Source organism: Phoca vitulina, unplaced genomic scaffold (assembly GCF_004348235.1).
Source record: "Phoca vitulina isolate PV1807 unplaced genomic scaffold, GSC_HSeal_1.0 scaffold45, whole genome shotgun sequence".
In the NCBI taxonomy this organism is placed as follows: Eukaryota; Metazoa; Chordata; class Mammalia; order Carnivora; family Phocidae; genus Phoca; species Phoca vitulina.
In genome coordinates this window covers 9,320,557-9,342,666 of record NW_022589748.1, presented here as the reverse complement: position 1 = coordinate 9,342,666, position 22,110 = coordinate 9,320,557, and the positions used below count along the sequence as shown (strand labels likewise).

Genomic DNA, 22,110 nt, shown 5'->3' with positions numbered 1-22,110 from the left:
AAAAAAAAAAAAGAAGAAGAAGATAGCAGGAGGGGAAGAATGAAGGGGGGAAATCGGAGGGGGAGATGAACCATGAGAGACAATGGACTCTGAAAAACAAACTGAGGGTTCTAGAGAGGATGGGGGTGGGAGGATGGATTAGCCTGGTGATGGGTATTAAAGAGGGCATGTTCTGCATGGAGCACTGGGTGTTATGCACAAACAATGAATCATGGAACACTACATCAAAAACTAATGATGTAATGTATGGTGATTAACATAACAATAAAAAAATTAAAAAAAAACTCTTCAGAGTATAGGGATAGAGGGAATATTCTTCAATTTCATAAAATCCATCTATGAAAAACCCACAGCGAATGTCATCCTCAATGGGGAAAAGCTGAGAGCCTTTCCCTTAAGATCAGGAACATGTCAAGGATGCCCACTCTCACCACTATTGTTCAACATAGTACTAGAAGTCCTAGCAACAGCAATCAGACAACAAAAAGAAATAAAAGGTATTCAAATTGGCAAAGAAGAAGTCAAACTCTCTCTTTTCACAGATGACATGATACTTTATGTGGAAAACCAAAAAGACTGCACCCCCAAATTACTAGAACTCATACAGCAATTCAGTAATGTGGCAGGATACAAAATCAATGCACAGAAACCAGTTGCTTTCTTATACACTAACAACGCAACTGTAGAAAGAGAAATTAGAGAATTGATTCCATTTATAATAGCACCAAAAACCATAAGGTAACTCAGAATAAACGTAACCAAAGAGGTAAAGACCTATACTCTAGGAACTACAGAACACTTATGAAAGAAACTGAGGAAGACACAAAAAGATGGAAAAACATTCCATGCTCATGGATCAGAAGAATAAACATTGTTAAAATGTCTATGCTGGCCAGAGCAATCTATACTTTCAATGCCATCCTGATCAAAATTCCAATGACATTTTTCAAAGTGCTGGAACAAACAATCCTAAAATTTGTATGGAATCAGAAAAGACCCCGAATCGCCAAGGAAATGTCGAAAAAGAAAAACAAAGCTGGGGGCATCACGTTGCCTGCTTCAAGCTATATTACAAAGCAGTGATCACCAAGACAGCATGGTACTGGCACAAAAACAGACATATAGACGAATGGAACAGAATAGAGATCCTAGAAATGGGCCTTCAACTCTGTGGTCAAATAATCTTCGACAAAGCAGGAAAAAATATGCAATGGAATAAAGACAGTCTCTTCAATAAATGGTGCTGGGAAAATTGGACAGCTATATACAGAAGAATGAAACTCGAACATTCTCTTATACCATACACAAAGAAAAACTCAAAATGGATGAAAGACTTCAATGTGAGACAGGAATCCATCAAAATCCTAAAGGAGAACCTAGGCAGTAACCTCTTCAACATCAGCCACAGCAACTTCCTGCTGGACATGTCTCTAAAGGCAAGGGAAACAGAAGCAAAAATGAACTTTTGGGACTTCATCAAGATAAAAAGCTTCTGCACAGCAAAGGAAATAGTCAACAAAACAAAGAGGCAACCCACAGAATGGGAGAAGATATTTGCAAATGACACTACAGACAAAGGGCTGATATCCAAGATCTATAAAGATCTTCTCAAACTCAACACCCAAAAAACAAATAATCAAGTCAGAAAATGGGGAGAAAACATGAAAAGACACTTCTCAAAAAGAGACATACAAATGGCTAAGAGACACATGAAAAAATGTTCATCATCATTAGCCATCAGGGAAATTCAAATCAAAACCACATTGAGATACCACCTTACACCAGTTAGAATGGCAAAAATGGACAAGGGAAGAAACAACAAATGTTGGAGAGGTTGTGCAGAAAGGGGAACCCTCTTACACTGTTGGTGGGAATGCAAGTTGGTACAGCCACTTTGGAAAACAGTGTGGAGGTTCCTCAAAAATTTAAAAATAGAGCTACCCTATGACCCAGCAATTGCACTCCTGGGTATTTACCCCAAAGACACAGATGTAGTGAAAAGAAGGGCCACATGTACCCCAATGTTCATAGCAGCAATGTCTGCAATAGCCAAACTGTGGAAAGAGCCGAGATGCCCTTCAACAGATGAATGGATAAAGAAGATGTGGTCCATATATACAATGGAATATTACTCAGCCAGCAGAAAGAATGAATGCCCAACTTTTACATCAACATGGATGGGACTGGAGGAGATTATGCTAAGTGAAATAAGTCAAGCAGGAAAGACAATTATCATATGGTTTCAAGCATATGTGGAACATAAGGAATAGTGCAGAGGACAATAGGGGTAGGAGGGGGAAACTGAATGGGAAGAAATCAGAGAGAGAAACAAACTATGAGAGACTCTGGACTCCGGGAAACAAACAGGGTTACAGAAGGAATGGGGGTAGGGGGATGGGGTAACTGGGTGATGGTCATTAAAGAGGGCATGTGATATGATGCGCACTGGGTGATATACTCAATTAATGAATCATTGAACATTGTATCAAGAACTAATGATGTTCTCGGGGCACCTGGGTGGCTCAGTCGTTAAGCGTCTGCCTTTGGCTCAGGTCATGATCTCAGGGTCCTGGGATCGAGCCCCGCATCGGGCTCCCCGCTCAGCGGGAAGCCTGCTTCTCCCTCTCCCACTCCCCCTGCTTGTGTTCCCTCTCTTGCTGTGTCTCTATCTGTCAAATAAATAAATAAAATCTTTAAAAAAAAAAAAGAACTAATGATGTTCTATACCTGGCTAATTGAATTTAAATAAAAAAATAATAAAAACCATGATGAGTATCACTACATACCACGAGAATGGCTAAAATTAATAGACTGACAATACCAAGTGTTGTCAAGGATGTGGGATAACTGGAACCCTCATACATTGCTCATGACATGTGAAATGGTCCAGCCATTTTGGAAAACAGTTCGACAGTTTCTTAATAATAAATTAATTGCATACTTACTGTATGACCCAGCAATTCTACTCTGAGGTATTTACCCATGGAAAATGAAAACATGTCCACACAAAGACTTTTTCACAAATCTGTACAGCAGCTTTATTTATAATAGGCAAAAACTGGAAATAGTCCAAATGTCTATCAATAGGTGAAGGAATAAACAAACTGTGGGATACCCATGTAATGGAATTCTCTGCAACAAAGAGGAACAACTGTTGTTATATGCAACAAAGAGATGAATCTCAAATTATGTTAGATCGGAGAAGCCAGACACAAGAGTACATATTGTATGATTCCATTTATATGAAATTCTACAATAGGCAGAACTAATTTATAGGAGCATAAAGCAAACCAATTGTTGTCTGGGAATAAGTGGGGTAGAGAGAGGCTGACTGGCAAGGGGCATGAAGAAGGGGTGATAGAAATGTTCTATATCTTGATCATGATGGTGGTTTATTAATGTATACATTTATTAAAGATCAGACTACACTTAAAATGGGGGCATTTTATTATCTGTAACTTCAATAAAGCTGTCAGTCCAAATATGCTAAGATTTTTCTGAGGTGTAGAGGGTGGACAGGAGTATCAGTGCTGACTGGCCAATTTTTTAAAAGATTTTATTACATTATAAATAACAGTTTAAAGAGCTAGGACTTATGGAATACTTACTATATGCCAGGTGCTGTTCTAAGAGTTTCCACATATAGATTAAACTCCCAACAACTCTCTAACATGGGGACTATTACCCCATTTTACAGATGAAGAAACCAAGCCACTGAAAAGTCTTAATCTTGCCAAAGGCCATCCATTTGGTAAGTGGCAGAACCAGGACCTAAATGATCTGGCTTGAGAGAGCTTTCTCCTAGTTTCTATGCTACAGTGTCTCTCACTGGGAAATTTTTGAAAAAGAAATCCCCTTTTCTCCATAATTCTGACCTTCTCTAAGAAAAATATGTTCACGTTAGCAAGTTTCTTCAGGCTTTGCCCACATGCCTACATATTTACTCTATAATCATAGTTTAGTTACTGAGTAAGAGGAAGCTACTCCAAGCAAAAGTTGAATCTAATTCTGCTTCCCCAAAAGAAGATTCTTTTTGGTTCATTCACATTTTCATAATGATCGTATTTTCATGCTATCTATTTATTTATTTTTAGATTTATTTATTTATTTGAGAGAGGGAGAGAGAGCACTAGAGTGGGGGGAGGGGCAGAGGGAGAGGGAGAGAAATCCTCAAGCTGACTTCCCACTGAGCACGGAGCCTGACCTGGGGCTCGATCCCAGGATCCTGGGATTATGACTTGAGCTGAAATCAAGATCTGGAGGCTTAACTGACTGAGCCACCCAGGTGCCCCTTAATGCTAGCTATTTAAGTTCTTTTGTTGTATTCATTTCCTTTATTATGGAATATATCATTATTATAATAATGTTATAATAAGCATTTTCATGCCATGCACAGAGCTTATGTTTTCCCTGTTGAATTTCTTGTGAGGAATTATCCCTAGGAGTGTAGCTGCTGCCCTATATCAGAAAGGGCCTCTGGCCACCATAAAGCAGAAGCTCTTTTAACTCTATGAATGGACACAGTTCAATTTGCTAGTGCCTGACACTGGGCCAGCCACAATGACCCCAGCCTATTCATGGTCTCAAGAGTTCTAGAAAGACTACAGCAGTTCTGGTGACTCTCTTCTGGGAGTCAACTAGGATATGTTAGTGCAATCAGCCCTTATGACAATTAAAAGAGCCACAGCCTGCCAAAAACTTCCATCTAGGTAGCCACCATAGTCTGTCATTCTTTCTGTGACTGTCACAACTGTCTCCTCCTTTCTTTTTTTTAAAGAGTTATTATTTATTTATTTATTTGTCAGAGAGAGAGAGAGAGAGAGGCAGGCAGAGGAAGAAGCAGGCTCCCCGCCGAGCAAGGAGCCCAATGCAGGACTTGATCCCAGGACCCTGGGACCATGACCCGAGCCGAAGGCAGATGCTTAACCGACAGAGCCACCCAGGCGTCCCACAACTCTCTCCTCCTACATTCCCTGTCACTAATCTAGCCCAGGCTTTCTTTATCTCATCCAGAGATTACTGTATGTTTCCTAGTTGGCTTTTTTGGCTTGTTTTGCCTTACTTCCAATTACCTTACACAAAGTTGTCAGGCATGTTTCTTTTCTTTTTCTTTTTTATTATGTTGTTTTTGGTGTAGTGTTCAATGATTCATTAGTTGCATATAACACCCAGTGTTCATCACAACACATGCCCTCCTTAGTACCCATCACCCTACTACCCCATCCCCCCATCCTCCCTCCCCTCTGAAAGTGGATGGATAAAGATGTGGTACAAAAATACAATGGAATATTATTCAGCCATCAGAAAGGATGAATACCCAACTTTTGCATCAACATGTACGGAACTGGAGGGGATTATGCTAAGTGAAGTAAGTCAAGCAGAGAAAGACAATTATCATATGGTTTCACTCATATGTAGAACATAAGCAATAGCAGGGAGGACCATAGGGGGAAGGGAGGGAAATCTGAAGGGGGAGAAATCAGAGAGGGAGAGGAACCATGCGACACTATGGACCCAAGGCACGTTTCTTAATATAGGGCAGTGCTTCCTGTTTCTGCAGGGGACGCATGGAAAATGTTAACAATTTGTGCAGCATACTAGGATAAAGGGTTGATGCTGCTCCCAGCTGGAGGGGCCTGGCCCAGTACTTCTGGCCATCCCAGGCCCCATCCACCTGCCCTCAGGGTTAAAGCAGTGGCTCTCTACCCTGGCTGTACATTAAAATCAACCAGCTTCTAAAAATTCTTTTGCTCAGGCTGCACTTAGGTGTAATAACATAGTATACAGCCAAAATTGAGAACTTTGAACTAAAGGGTTATCTCTGTTTATCCTCGGAAACCTCTACAGGTTACTTTTCTTTCACTATAGCCCTTCCTTTTCAGGAATGGGTCCAGGGTATTAATAAACTAAGGTCAAAGCCCTGAACTTAGGTGTGTGGAGCTCTCAATAGCTGGACTCGATGCCACATGATAATAAAATTTAACCTTACCAAACTGTCTAAGGCTAAGTGTTTCTAGGCTGGGGATATACAGACTTTTAGTCACCGGGGTGTAGTGTAAAGTTCTGAGAAAGCTGTACCTATGCGCCTGTGGGCATGTTTTCGCGGAGGTGAGGGGGCTAAAGGCAGAATTCAGTGGAGACCTTGGGAATAGAAGGAGGTCTGGATTCTAAGGCCAAGAGGGGCTGTGGTGCAGCGAGTGTTTAAGGAATGGTTGGGAAATGAGTTAGCTGATGGAATGAGCGGACTCCAGGAAGAGAATGGAGGGCACAAAGCTGAAAAGGGCAGTGGAGATGCACATCCGCCCCTTCCAATCCCGATAATACCGACCTGCTTTCGGGGGTTCATGGAACGACCTATCGAAGGGGCTCGGCGGAAGTGGATGCTCAGAAATGGCCCCTGCTCCAGGTAAGAGGCAGCGGGCTCGGGCTCCTGCCCTTCGCTAGCTCTTACCTAGTGACATCCCGTGCCCGCAGATCTCCTACATGGCACCTGGGGGTGCAGCCAAGCGGGGCTGGTCACCCTCACTCTCCGGACACGAAACCCCAGCGGCGTCGCAATGGGACCCTGCCCCGCGAGGGCCGGCCTCCGAGGGAACTCGGTGGGAACTCGGTGGGAACTCGGCGGCTCGGAGATAGAGTCCTTGGAGCCAGACGCCCCACTCCGGGAAAGAGGCCTCTGCTGGGCCTTCCGGGAAATGTAGTCGCGTCCGCAAGGGGCCTCGGAAACGGGAAGAGCATTGACCCTGCGCCTAAGCCACTCATGTGGGCGTCCCCCCAACCCCGTCGAGACCTGGATGCCGAGGGTCCAGTGCATCCTTACCCAGCTTCGGCCAGGGGCATTTCGTTCCGGTCGGCCCTGCTCTCTTCTCCCGTCCCCAAGAACTGCCGCACCCGTCCCCTGGCGTTCCCAAGAATGGGGCGGAATGGTCTGGGCAGTGAGCACCCCACAAAGAGCCGCGTAGGAACTGCCATTCCGGGCCCCAAACAGAATGTGAGAGGAAATGGCTTGGGGCGAACTGTCCTCAAGCGAGAGGCTTCGGAAGCCCGCTTAGCGCGCAAGGCCTGGGTGCTGCGCTTGGGGATCACCCGGGCACCCCAGCCCGAGGCTTTGAGGCACGCGCACGCGCCGGCCCCGCACCCCGGCGCGTCCCTCCCTCGGTTCCAGGGACAGGCGCCTTCCCTGGGAATTGAGAGAGGGAACGACATGCAGGAGACAGGACTACCGCGCCCCCTACGGACAGAAAGCAGTGGTGACGACCGGGCTGGAAAGGTTTGGAGAAGGTTTAGGATAGCGAAGGTGAAGAGGGACCCTGGGTCCTGGGTTGCAGGGCTGGGATTAGGGAGAGGAGAATGAGGCGCTGGCTTCTGGCACAGAATTTAAGGGGGTGCCCAAGAATTTAGTAATCAAGATAAACAACATTTGAATGCAATATCAAAAAATCAAAAAAACTTTATTTACAAAAACAGTTGGCTGCACAAGCTGTAGTTTGCCGATCTAAAAAAATTCAAGTATTAATCTTGATTGCCAAGTATCTTCGTGCCCCTTTACATTCTACACCAGAAGGCGGTGCCTCACTCATCTTATCCTGGTGCCACCTCTCCCAAATTCCCTCAGTTTGGGGGGACATGGGAGTGGACTACATCTGGAAAAGACCCTGATTATTGTCTGAGTTCTGCCACCAGCCGCCCGAGTGACCTTGGGCCCGTCATGCCCCTCCTCTTCCTCTCAGTTGCCCCTTGTAGAATTAGGGAGAGTCCAACTGCATTATTAAGGAGAGTCCTGGTCGTGCTGAACAGCAGTGATTCTCACAGGGTAAAACAAAAGAAAGTTCACTAGAAACTCACATACCTGCATGTGACTACAGAGTGGTCCTAGAAGCATTGGTCCTAATAGCCAAGAACTGAAAACAGTCAATGGTCATCAGCAGTTAAATGGATATATAAATTAATGGTATTTCAAACAATGGAATACTATAGAACAACAAAAATGGATGACTACAACTATGTGTAACTACCTTACAAACACTGTAGCACAGAAGAAACAAGACATACAGTCCAGTTCCATTTCCATAGGGCTCAAAATCAGGCAAAATCACAGTATATTGTTTAGAAATCCATTTATATATATTATATATATTTATAAACATAAATATATATAAATTTCATATATAAATAATATATAAATATATATCTCATTATTCAATTATATTCAATATATTAATTTCATACATGAAATTATCATCATTAATGTCAGGATAGTGCTTATAGCCCTAGAGGAGAGGAAGAAGGTGTGAAGTGGTGCTCTGGAGCACAACATTTCTGGCCCTGGGTAATGGTTACAGGGATAGGGCCTTTTAATTAATCTTTAAAATGCACTCATGGATGGGGCACCTGGCTGGCTCGGTCTAAGAGCATGGGACTCTAGATCTTGGGGTCATGAGTTTGAATCCCACGTTGGGTGCAGAGATCACATAAACAAACAAACAAACTAACATTTTTTAAATGCTTGCAAAGATAGGAAAGTATCTAGAACAGTGCCTGGCATATGGTAGGTGCTTAATAAATATTTGTAAAATTGATGAAATGGTGTAGTGATGTAGCAGACCCTTGGTCACACAGTAAGTGGGAGAATTAGGATGGCCCTGAGGTTGTTGCTTGAAGGCCTGGGTCAGAAGCTTGGTGACAATGAAAATCTCAGAGCAGTGGGATTTTACTGCAGTAAACATGAAGAGCAAGTAAGTGTTCTTAAGTGTTTAAGACTGGAGATGCCTGAGGGCTGATGTCCAAGTAAGGTCCTGCCAAGTCTCGGGAATCCTCCAAGTGGGGAAGAGGGGAGTTACTAAACCTCTTATCTCCCAACCACATGATCCTGAAATTCCAATCCAACTACTTTACATGGTTACAGAAACTGCCACACTATCTAAATCTAACATCTGCGATCTTGGTGTAATTCCTTCCTCCACCATCAGCGCTTTCTTAACCTTGTCCACACTTTGTATTATAATGACCACTCACCCTGCCTAGTCCTCTTGGGTTGATAACCCCATTAGTGGACATGGGAAATTAGTTGAAGGCCAGGGAAAGACTGAAATTGATGGTCTCACTAGGTTTCACAGTCTTCCTGTTCAGAACTGTCTCCTAACTGCCTCTCAGTTGCACCAAGTCCTGGGGATGCTCAAGAATCAGTTCCCTCTTTGGAGAAGTTTACACTAAGTTAACTTTTTCAAAATGCAAACCCCTTGAAAGCTTACCCAGTAAGTTAATTAATGAGACAATAATCCGTTATCAGCTATTTGCTCTTATCAGAAGGTCCATATTTCTTTTTTTAAATTATTTTTATTTATTTATTTATTTATTTATTTATTTATTATTTATTTATTTGTTTGTTTGTTTATTTAAGAGAGAGGAGAGCATGAGTTGGGGGAAGGGCAGAGGGAGAGAGAAAATCCTAAGCAGACCCCACTGAGTGTGGAGCCTGGCACCGGGGCTCAGTCTCACAACCCTGAGATCATGGCCTGAGCCAAAGCCAAAAGTCAGATGCTCAATTGACTGAGCCACCCATGAGCCCCAGAAGGTCCACATTTCTAAGGAAGTTGCTGCCATCAGATAATAACAACAGAGAAACTAAGGGGTATCAGCTACACTATCTGCTTGTTGAGAAAAGTGGAGAAGAAGCAGGTTGCAAGGGTATGGATAGATTGTAATCCCCATACAATGCTGGTGGGAATGTAAAATGATACATCTGCCTTAGAAAACAGTTTGGCAATTCTTCAAATGGTTGAACATAGAGCGATATGATCCAGCAATTCCATTCCTAAACATACACCCAAGAAAAGTAAAAGCATATTCCCTCAAGTCTTATACACGGTGCTCATAGAAGCATTATTTGTAATAGTCCCAAAGTGGAAGCAACCCAAATGTCCAGAAACTGATGAATGGATAAAGAAAATGTGGTATATCCATAAAATGAAATTAAAAACTCCAAATAAAAAGTAATAAAGTACTGATACATACTGTGACATGGATGAATCTTGAAACCATTATGGTAAGTGACAGAAGCCAATTATAAAGGCCCACACGTTATATGAGTCCATTTATATGAAATGTCCAGAATAGGTCATCTATAGAGATAGGGAATATATTAGTGGTTGCCTAGGGCTGGGATGATAGGAGGTATTATGGACTGAAAGCTCATCCCCCCTCATTCATATGTTGAGACTTTAATTCCTAATGTGACTATATTTGGAGATGGGGCTGGCAAGGGGGTGATAAAGGCTAAATAATGTCATAAGGGTGGGACCTTAATCTGACAGGTCTGGTGCCCTTATAAAAAGAGAAAGACACTAGAGATCACTTTCTCTTCATCTCTCCCTCTCTCCCTTTCTCCCTCCCTCTACCTCTCTCTCTCTCCTTTTCTCATCTCTCCCTCTCCTCCCTCTCCTCTCTCCCTCCCTTTCCCTCCATCTCTCTCTCTCTTTCCCCATCCCTCCATCTCTCTCTCTCTTTCCCCATCTCTCCCTCTCTCCTTCTCCTCTCTCCCTTTCCCCTCTCTATCCCTTTCCATCTTTCCCCTTTCCCTCTCTCCTCCTCCTCCCCCTTACTCCTCCACTTCCTCTTCTTCACCTCCTTCTTTCCCTTCTTCCCCTTCTTCTCCTTCTTATTCTTCTCTCTCCCCATATGAAGACACAGCAAGAATGCAATTGTCTGCAAGCCAGGAAGAGAGCTCTCACCAGAAACCCAACTGGCTGGCATCTTGATCTTGGAATTCTCGCTCTAGAACTATGATAAAATAAATTTCTGTTGTCTGGGCCACCCAGTCTATGGTATTTGTTATGGCAGCCTGAGCAGACAAAAACAGGTGATTGTGAGATTATAACTAAAGTATATGTTATGGGGTTTCTTTTGGGGTAATAAAATTTTTTTTGGCCTAGTAGACTTTTTATTTATTTTTATCTTTTTTTCTCTTAAGGGAGAACATTTATATTTTTTTATTATATTCAGTTAGCCACTGTATAGTACATCATTAGTTTTTGATGTAGTGTTCCATGATTCATTAGCTGTGTATAATACCCACTGCTCATCACAACTCCTACCCTCCTCAATATCCATCACTCAGCTACCCAATCCCCCTAGCCCTCTCCCTTCTGAAACCCTCAGTTTGTTACCCGAAGTCCATAGTCTCTTATCATTCGTCTCCCTCTCTGATTTCTCCCCCTTCAGTTTTCCCTCCCTTCCTTTATGGTCCTCCATGCCATTCCTATGTTCCACATATGAGTGAAACCATATGATAATTGTCTTCCCTACTTGACTTATTTCACTTAGCATAATCCCCTCCAGTTCCGTCCATGTTGATGCAAATTGTGGGTGTTCATCCTTTCTGATGGCTCAGTAATATTCTAATGTATATAAGAACCACATTTTCTTTATCCATTCATCTGTTGAGGGGCATCTCGGCTCCTTCCACGGTTTGGCTGTTGTGGACATTGCTGCTATGAACATTGGGGTACATGTGCTCCTTCCTTTCACTACATCTGTACCTTTTGGGTAAATACCTAGTAGTGCAATTGCTGGGTTGTAGGGTAGCTCTATTTTTAACTTTTTGAGGAACCTCCATACTGTTATCCAGAGTGGCTGTACCAGCTTGCATTCCCACCAAGAGTATAAGAGGGTTCCTCTTTCTCCACATCCTCGCCAACACTTGTTGTTTCTTGTCTTGTTTATTTTGGCCATTCTGACAGGTGTAAGATGGTATCTCATTGTGGTTTTGATTTGTATTTCCCTGATGGCTAGTGATGTTGAACATTTTTTCATGTGTCTGTTAGCCATTTGTATGTCTTCTCCAGAGAAGTGTCTTTTCATGTCTTCTGCCCATTTTTTGACTTGATTATTTGTTTTTTGGGTGTTGAGTTTGAGAAGATCTTTATAGATTTGGATATCAGTCCTTTGTAGTGTCATTTGCAAATATCTTCTCCCATTCTGTGGGTTGCCTCTTTGTTTTGTTGATTGTTTCCTTTGCTGTGCAGAAGCTTTTTATCTTGATGAAGTCCCAAAAGTTCATTTTTGCTTCTGTTTCCCTTGCCTTTAGAGACGTGTCCAGCAAGAATTTGCTGTGGCTAATGTTGAAAAGGTTACTCCCTATATTCTCCACTAGGACTTTGATGGATTCCTGTCTCACCATTTAGGTCTTTCATCTATTTAGAGTTTATCTTTGTGTATGGTGTAAGAGAATGGTCCAGTTTCATTCTTCGTAATGTGGCTATCCAGCTTTTCCAGCACCATTTATTGAAGAGACTGTCTTTTTCCCATTGGATATTCTTTCCTGCTTTGTTGAAGATTAGTTGACCATAGAGTTGAAAGTCCATTTCTGGGGTCTCTATTCTGTTCCATTGATCTATCTGTGGGTTTTTGTGCTAATACCATGCTGTCTTGATGATTACAGCTTTGTAATATAGCTTGAAGTCAGGCATTGTGATGCCCCCAGCTTTGATTTTCTTTTTCAACACTCCCCATGGAGCTTCAGGGTCTTTTCTGGTTCCATACAAATCTTAGGATTGTTTGTTCCAGCTCTGTGAAAAAGGTCGAAGGTATTTTGATAGCAATTGCATTGAATGTGTAGATTGCTCTGGGTAGCACAGACATTTTAATGATGTTTATTCTTCCAATCCATGAGCATGGAATGCTTTTCCGTCTCCTTGTGTCTTCCTCAATTTCTTTCATAAGTGTTCTGTAGTTTCTAGAGTACAGATCCTTTACCTCATTGGTTAGGCTTATTCCTAGGTATCTGATGGTTTTGGGTGTAAATGGAATCGATTCCTTAATTGCTCTTTCTTCAGTCACCTTGTTAGTGTATAGAAATGCAACTGATTTCTGTGCATTGATTTTGTATCCTGCCGCATTGCTGAATTGTTCTATGAGTTCTAATAACTTGGGGGTGGAATCTTTGGGTTTTCCACATAAAGTATCATGTCACCTGCAAAGAGAGAGTTTGACTTCTTCTTTGCCAATTTGAATGCCTTTTATTTCTTTTTGTTGTCTGATTGCTTAGGCTAGGACTTCTAGTATGAGGTTGAACAATAATGGTGAGAGTGGGCATCCCTGTCATGTTCCTGACCTTAAGGGAAAAGCTCTCAGTTTTTCCCCATTGAGAATGATACTCGCTGTGGGCTTTTCATAGATGGCTTTTATGATGTTGAGGTATGTTCCCTCTATCCCTATACTTTGAAGAGTTTTAATCAAGAAAGGATGCTGTATTTTGTCGAATGCTTTCTCTGCATCAATTGAGAGAATCATATGGTTCTTGTCTTGTCTTTTATTAATGTGCTCTATCACGTTGATTGATTTGGGAATGTTGAACGACTCTTGCAAACCCAGGAATAAATCCTATCTGGTCGTGGTGAATAATCCTTTTAATGTATTGTTGGATCGTATGGGCTAGGATCTTGGTGAGTATTTTGGCATCCATGTTCATCAGGGATACTGGTCTGTAATTCTTTTTGATGGGGTCTTTGTCTGGTTTTGGGACCAAGGTGATGCTGGCCTCATAGAACGAGTTTGGAAGTTTTCCTTCCATTTCTATTTTTTTTTTAAAACAGCTTCAGTAGAATAGGTATGATTTCTTCTTTAAATGTTTAGTAGAATCCCCCTGGGAAGCCATCTGGCCCTGGACTCTTGTTTTTTGGGAGGTTTTTGATTACTGCTTCAATTTCCTTGCTGGTATTGGTCTATTCAGATTGTCTATTTCTTCCTGTTTCAGTCTTGGTAGTTTATAAGTTTCCGGGAATGCATCCATTTCTTCCAGCTTGCTTAATTTGTTGGCATATAGTTGCTGGTAATAATTTCTAATAACTGTTTCTATTTCCTTGGTGTTAGTCATGATCTCTCCCCTTTCATTCATGATTTTATAAATTTGGGTCCTTTCCCTTTTCTTTTGGATAAGTGTGGCCAGAGGTTTATTGATCTTATTAATTCTTTCAAAGAACCAGCTTCTAGTTTCATTGATCTGTTTTACTGTTATTCTGGTTTCTATTTCATTGATCTCTGCTCTAATCTTTATTATTTCTCTTCCCCTGCTTGGTTTAGGTTTTATTTGGTGTTCTTTCTCCAGCTCCTTTAGGTGTAAGGTTAGCTTGTGCATTTGGGATTTTTCTAATTTTTTGAGAGAGGCTTGGATGGCTATGTACTTCCCTCTTAGAACTCCCTTTGCAGTATCCCATAGGTTTTGGACTGATGTTTTTTCATTCTCATTGGTTTCTTTTTTTTTAAGATTTTATTTATTTATTTGTCAGGGAGAGAGCAGAAGCAGGGGGAGCAGTAGGCAGAGGGAGAGCAGGCTCCCCGCAGAGCAAGGAGCCCGATGTGGGACTTGATCCCAGGACCCTGGGATCATGACCTGAGCCAAAGGCAGCTGCTTAACCAATTGAGCCACCCAGGTGTCCCCATTTTCATTAGTTTCAATGATAGGAATTTAGTGCCATTGTATTGCTGCTAAAGCCCCTGTTTCTGTAGATTTTCTGTTTCTTTCTGGTCTATGTGACTCTTGGGGTCTCTCTTTGCTTACAGAATCCCCCTTAATATTTCTTGCAGGGCTGGCTTGGTGGTCACATAGTCTTTCAGTTTCTGCCTGTCCTGGAAGCTCTTTATCTCTCCACCCATTCTGAATGACAGCCTTGCTTGGTGAAGTATTCTTGGCTGCATGTTCTTTTCATTTAGTACCCTATGTCTTTCCAGCCCTTTCTGGCTTTCCAGGTTTCTGTGGACGGGTCTGATATTATCCTGATGTTCCTCCCTCCATATGTAAGAAATCTCTTCCCCCAGCTGCTCTCAGGATAGCTTCTTGGCTCTAAGATTTGCAAGCTTCACTATTATATATTGGGGTGTTGATCTATTTTTATTGATTTTGGGACAGGTCCTTTCTGCCTCTTGGACATGAATGCTTGTTTCCTTCCCTAGATTACAGGAGTTCTCAGCTATGATTTGCTCAGCTATACCTTCTAGTCCTCTCTCTCTCTCCATCCCCTCAGGGATCCCAATAATTCTGACACTTGAACATTTCATGGCATCATTGATCTCTCTATTTTCAGGGGCTACTAGCTGCCTATCCCTATTTTCCTCATCTTCCTTCCTTTCTATCAGTTTATCTTCTAGATCACTGATTCTCTCTTCTGCCTCATTTACCCTGGCTGTTAGAGTATTCAGTTTAGACTGCATCTCATTCATAGCATTTTTAAATTCGGCCTGAGTAGATCTCATTTCTGCCCTTAGACATTCTATATTGTCACTAATGCTTTTTTCAAATCTAGCTATTGACTTCATGATTGCTAGCCTGAATTCTGTCTCTGACATCCTGCTTATATACATATCCATTAGTTTTATGGCAGAGGACATTGTCTCTGGTTCTTTTCTTTGTTGAGTGTTCCTTCTCCTAGTCATTCTGTCGAGGGATGGTTGAAAATATCAACCACAACCCAAGCTAGATGCACCCTAGAAAAATCCGGAGTGGTCATACACCACCACTGAAGAAACATAGCCAAAATGAAACACAAGAATAAAATTTAAAAATTTTAAAAAGGAGGGGGAGGGAAGGGGGGCTATAATATCTCAGTGTGGACAAAGCAGGGTGTTTCAGTTGTTCCTGGGTGTATTTTGGTCTGAGTGTTAGAGGACACTACGTCCCAAAATTATAAGGAAAGTAAAACTTGTATATATAAAAAGGTAAAACTGAATAGAGTGAAAAATGGGCTAAAATAAAGAATATATCTATAAAAAATATAGGTGTGTAAATATACAATTTAAAAAGCGACTATGAAAAATAAGTTGATATAATAGACATCTAGTTGAAATGTGGAGAAGGTAAAAAAGGAAAATACAACAGAGAAAAAGCATGAGAAAAGGAAAAAAAAAAAAAAGGAGAATTATATCTGAAAAATAAACAAGTCGTGAGACCACACCTGGAACTCAATATACAATTTTCCCCTGGCATTGGGATTTTACAGTCATTTATAGGATCCATAGGATTGTCATCTGCCTGTTCTTCTAGACTGTGTTCTGGGGGGAGGGGCCTGCTGAGCTGTTTCTCAGGTAACCCTGCCTGTGCGGAATTGCCCCACCCCCTGTCAGGGGGATGGGCTCAGTGGAAACCGGTTTTCTGTGTGGCTTTTGTTCCCTGGGGACTTTCTGCTCCTTTTCGGAGGATCAGAGCAAAAATGGCCACAGCCAAACCTCTGGCCCAGAGCAGAAAAATGTCAGTCTGCCCTCTTTAATAAACCCTCCAGGACAAACAGTCTCCACTTCTGCATGTGCTGCTGAAAACCTCAGCTTCCTGTGGTGGGTGCCCATAGCAACTCTCTCAGAGGTAGTCTCAGGGACCCGGGAGTGCACCTGCCCTTTGCAATTCTAAAACCGAGAGCAGCTCCGGGCTCGCATGCGCACCCGAAGCTCTGGAATCAGGTCTGCGTTCCGCTCTAAAGCCCTTTCCCGGCCACTGCCGCTCTGCGACTTTTTGCTGGGTCCCTTGAATAGGTTCCAGATTTTTTCAGGCTGTTCAAGGAAAGAGCGGTTATCAACCCTTCCAGCTCATGGTTTATGGCGATTCCAGCTGAGAGTCCCTTTCTGGGCTCGCTGACCATAACCTGCTTCCTGGCTCCACTGCTTGGGGCCGCTACTGTTTCAGGAATCCCCTTTTGCTCAGTGGTCCCTCATAACCTGAGACCACAATGCCCTACCTAGAATTCTGCCTTTTCATTTCCAGAGTCCCCTTCAGAGAGGGATGTCTCTTAGAGCAGATTTCTCCTGGTTCTGATTTTTTGCCCTGGTGTTATATCACTTTCCAGGAGCCAGCTTTTGGAGGCTCCCTCCCCCTTCTGTTTATCTTCTGATATCTCCCCACAGATTCACGACTCTGCACGTCCTACCTTGCAAAAAGTAGGCACTTTACTGCTTGGAGAGATCCAGATATATATTCTTACATCTCAGGCTGATTTTTTTTTTTAATTTTTATTATGTTGTTAGTCACCATACAATACGTCGTTAGTTTTTGATGTAGTGATCCACGATCCATTGTTTTCGTGTAACACCCATTGCTCCATGCAGTACATGCCCTCCTTAATACCCATCACCAGGCTAACCAATCCCCCCTCCCCCTCCCCTCTAAAACCCTGTTTGTTTCTCAGAGTCCATAGTCTCTCATGGTTCATCTCTCCCTCCGATTCCCCCCCCGCCTTCATTTTTCCCTTCGTTCTCCTAATGTCCTCCATGCTATTCCTTATGTTCCACAAATAAGTGAAACCATATGATAATTGACTTTCTCTACTTGACTTATTTCACTTAACATAATCTCCTCCAGTCCCATCCATGTTGATGTAAAAGTTGGGTATTCATCCTTTCTGATGGCTGAGTAATATTCCATTGTATATATGGACCACATCTTCTTTATCCGTTCATCTGTTGAAGGGCATCTCAGCTCTTTCCACAGTTTGGCTATTGCGGACATTGCTGCTATGAACATTGGAGTGCATATGGCCCTTCTTTTCACTATATCTGTGTCTTTGGGGTAAATACCCAGGAGTGCAATTGCTGGGTCATACAGTAGCTCTATTTTTAACTTTTTGAGGAACCTCCACACTGTTTTCCAAAGTGGCTGTACCAACTTGCATTCCCACCTCAATGTGAGACAGGAATCCATCAAAATCCTAGAGGAGAACATAGGCAGGAACCTCTTTGACATCGGCCACAGCAACTTCTTTCAAGATACATCTCCAAAAGCTAGTGAAACAAAAGCAAAAATGAACTTTTGGGACTTCATCAAGATAAAAAGCTTCTGCACAGCAAAGGAAACAGTCAACAAAACAAAGAGGCAACCCACAGAATGGGAGAAGATATTTGTAATTAACACTACAGATAAAGGTCTGGTATCCAAGATCTATAAAGAACTTCTCAAACTCAACACCCAAAAAACAAATAATCAGGTCAAAAAATGGGCAGAAGATATGAAAAGACACTTCTCTGAAGAAGACATACAAATGGCTAACAGACACATGAAAAAATGTTCATCATCATTAGCCATCAGGGAAATTCAAATCAAAACCACATTGAGATACCACCTTACACCAGTTAGAATGACATCTCAGGCTGATTTTGTGGGTGTTCAAAATGGTTTGATAGATATCCAGCTAAATTCAGGGGACCAGTTGAAACGAGTTCCCCTACTCCTCTGCCATCTTGCCCCCCTTTATTTCATCATTTTACCTTTTTATATTCCCTATAATTATAATAATGGTGGAAGATATCATCACTGAGACCCTGTATGTGCTGGATACTTTATATACATTATCTCATTATTCGCAGTAGGCATTATCTTACCCATTGTACAGGTGAGTTCACTGAAATTTAAATAAGTTAGCATGCTTTATGCATGAAAGTGTCAGGGCAATACTACTATAAGTATTTTAGCTGTGAATTAGTTGACTACAAGTGTTGGCTAGGCTAGACTTACAAGGATGGCTCTGTCAACACTACCAAATTGACTCACTAGAGGAGCTTCTGCTGCAACCATGAAAATGAGGAACCAGGAGGCTGCATTCAGAACTACTAAGTTGAAAAACCACACAACTGTAGCTAAGGTCACTTGTGTATAGTTGTGAAGGTGTTATATAAGCTAGAGGAGACTTGGATTATAGTCTTTCACTTTGATACCTGTCTCAGTCCCCAGTCCCCCAACTTCATCTTTCTGAGGTGACCAAGACTCTTAACTCTGGCCCCTTGCTCTGCCTAATAGGCAGAACAATAACTATGTGCAGAAGGGTGGGTATCAGATGTCCAAAGTCTAGCTCTCACCTTGCTCCTGGGTGAATCCACTCCAGACTCTTGCAACTATTGCACTGGTTCTGGGGCTCCCATTCCCTATTTTGCCCACGGAGCCCAGGATGAGGAGAGCGGAAGGAGGGATGCAGAGTAATCCCACGTTTACATACTGCAGCAAAAACTAAAGCTCTGGCAGCCTTTGGGGAGCTGGGTTATGTTTGCAGAAAGGGTTTCCTCCTTTCAGATCTAGATCTATTTGAACTGCCATTATTTGGGTTACTGATTTCCCTGTTTTCTTAAAGGAAAACAAAACCAAAAAGAAAACAGAAAAGAAAAAGCCCTAGGGCCTTTCTAGTGAAGACCACCTCCGCTGGGAAGCCTGCCTGTCTTCTGGAGTGGCTCTTTCCTCTGTGTTCCTAAGGCCTGAATCAAGTGGACTGTGAGTTCTTTGAGGGCAGGGATCATAACTCATTCCTCAGACTGAAAAAGCCTTGAGAGGTGAGACCACGTCTATTTTGTTCACTGCTGTATTCTGAGAACCTAGCACAGAATCTAGCACTTGGCAAACATTCAGTAAATGATCATGAATGAACGGAGTTACTTAGCAAAGGTAAACTTCTTTGATGATTCTGGGCCACCGTTAAGGACATCAGTTCTCTTGCCAACCTTTAATGCAGTAGCTTTTTTTTTTTTTGGTGTCGGTCTAAGCACCCTTAACTAAACATTCCCAAACTATCATACTCTTTGAGGACTTAGATTTATTTTCCTAAAATTCTTTTTGAAACAAAAAACTTACAGAAAAGTTGCAAATCTAGTACAAGGAACTCTCCCCGCTCCCTCCCTGAACTACTGGAGAATAAGTTGCTGTCTTAATGCATTACCACCTCTTAACACTTCAGCGTGTATTTACAAGACCATTCTCCTGTATAACCACAACACAACCATCAAAATCAGGAAATTGCCATTGAAACCTCAGCCACTACTTGAGTTTTATCAATTAACCCAAAATGTCCTTTACAGCAAAAGGATCCATTCCAAAAGCATATATTGCAGGGGTGCCTGGGTGGCTCAGTCATTAAGCATCTGCCTTTGGCTCAGGTCATGATCCCAGCGTCCTGGGATAGAGCCCCACGTTGGGCTCCCTGCTCAATGGGAAGCCTGCTTCTCCCTCTCCCACTCCCCCAGCTTGTGTTCCCTCTCTCGCTGTGTCTCTCTCTGTCAAACAAATAAAAATTTTTTTAAAAAAAGCATATATTGCATTTACTTGTCACGTCTTTTTAGTTTCCATTATTCTACAACAGTACTCCAGCCTTTTCTTGATGTTGATCATGTTAAAACTTTCTGTTATTGGGATGGAACAGTTCCAAGGCCCTTCAGAGCTATTAAATATATGAACATATACACGGGTGGGTACATACACATATATACATTTATATCTATATTTATTTCTGTATCTATCTACATGTCTGCTGAAAATCATAAAGTCACTCTGATATCTCCAATTCCAACCCAGAACCATAAGAACTGAGTTTCCTCCTTTTCCTCATTTGTGTCTTCCTTCTCTGACACTGAGAAACCTGGTTCATTATCCTTAATATATGTAATTATTTGATCAATAGCCGGTATAACCAGACTTCTATCTCCCCTAGCATCTCTTTCCCATCCATGATGCCCTCCCAACCTTCTTAGGCTCTGACACCCGTGCTAGGCCATCACCTCTTGTGGACACCCTCTTTACCCTGCCAGGCCTGACACATAGCACTGGCCCCCTGCGTCTCACCCCCACCTTCAGAAATTGCTTGTCTTGCTCTGTCTGCCCCTAAAGGCTTTAAGGTCTACTTTTTCAGTTAGGGGAGGGCAGGGAAGGGGGAGTGGAAGGAGAAAGAGCCTATCTCCTTTGAAAATTTTTTTTCTTTCCTCTTTTTTCTTCTTACTTGTCCCTTTAGTCTGCCTAATTCTAACATTCTTCCTTCTTCTAATTTGCTATTTCTAGTAAGTCACTGGCTCAGAAACTAGATTCATTAATTCATTCACTTACTCTTTCATGATACAAAGTTTTTTTATACTGAGTAAACTGAGAGGCCCTAGGTTCTGAGTGAGACCTTTCCTGGGAGTTGAGTTGACTGTTTGAGCTTGGGTGCATGGACTTGGAAACATTTGAAATTCCAGAGGCTCCCTTTGCTTCACTCCTGGAGCTCAGCTGGATTCTGCATACGGAAGACTGGTGAGCCTGGGTGGTTGGTGAGCATATCACACATGGCAGATAGGACATTCTCTTTATCACTTAGGGAACCTCTAGGATCTTAGGTCTGTGGTTAGCTCAAAGAGCTGACATTGGTGGAGAGAGGTAGATGAGTTGTGTGGGTGGGACCCCTGGGGTCCAGGAGAGGAAAAGTGTGGGATTCTCAGGTGGCAGGTATCCTGAGCTATGGGTGTTGGAATTCCAATCCTGGCTTCTTCCAGCCAATCCTAGGGAGAAATAGTGAGCCCTCTGGGTCAGAACTTTGTTCAGAGATAACAGGAGTGGGGGCTACTCCTATTTCATGAAACTTCTCCATCCTCAAGTTCTTCACAGTCATGGCCCAAATGGAGGCTCTGTCACTCCTCACTTCCCTTCCAACTCTGAGCAACTGCAGCACAAGGGCTAAGTGGGAGGTGAGATGCAGCATGTTCATGACCTGGAACAGCATGGGAGGGGGGAAGCAGGCTCCATGGGCATTTCCCATACATCAGAGATTCTTAAGCCATGAGTTCTAGCCCTTAACCCAGGACCTACCTCAGACATTCCCAGAGATCTTCACACCACTGAGATCAAAATCAGATAGGAGGTAAGGTGGAGAGGGGAGTGTCCTACTATGTTAGAGAAGGCTGTCATATTCCTGGACTTCTTTGCCCCTTCTCCCTCTCCCACCCTCCATAGATAGCTGGGATCAGGGAATCCCTGAGCCCCCCTCTTCGCAGGTCTTGGATCTGGCTAGCCACCCCTTCAAACTGCTTCCAAATGATCCCCTAGTCTCTGCCCTTGCCCACGGGTTCACATACCCCATGCCCTGAAGTTAATAGCCCTGGCAACTTCAACCCTGCAGCTGGAGTCGGGTATTTTCTGGTCCTCCTCCCTGCTCTCCTCCCCCAAACACCAAACTAAAAATCTAGATTGTGATGTGAAATCTTCTGATTGGCTCCATTGTGTAAACACACACACACATACACAGTGCTTAGGCCAGAGACAGCGAACTTCACTGTGTGTTTTGAATTTCACTGTGTGTGTGTGTATGTGTGTGTATTTATATAATTGAGCTATTATAGTTTTCT

The 22,110-nt window shown here is 42.6% G+C and overlaps 1 protein-coding gene across 1 annotated transcript in view; it reads right to left on the bottom strand.

Moving 5' to 3' along the window:
• The window catches only part of LOC116648645 (cytochrome c oxidase subunit 6A2, mitochondrial), a 17,566-nt gene extending 10,465 nt beyond the window's left edge, over positions 1–7,101 (bottom strand). Inside the window, exon 1 of the mRNA XM_032430752.1 lies at positions 6,821–7,101. The gene's annotated coding sequence lies outside the window, so the exon portion shown is untranslated. The remainder of the gene's footprint in view (positions 1–6,820) is intronic.
• Positions 7,102–22,110: the final 15,009 nt, after the last annotated feature.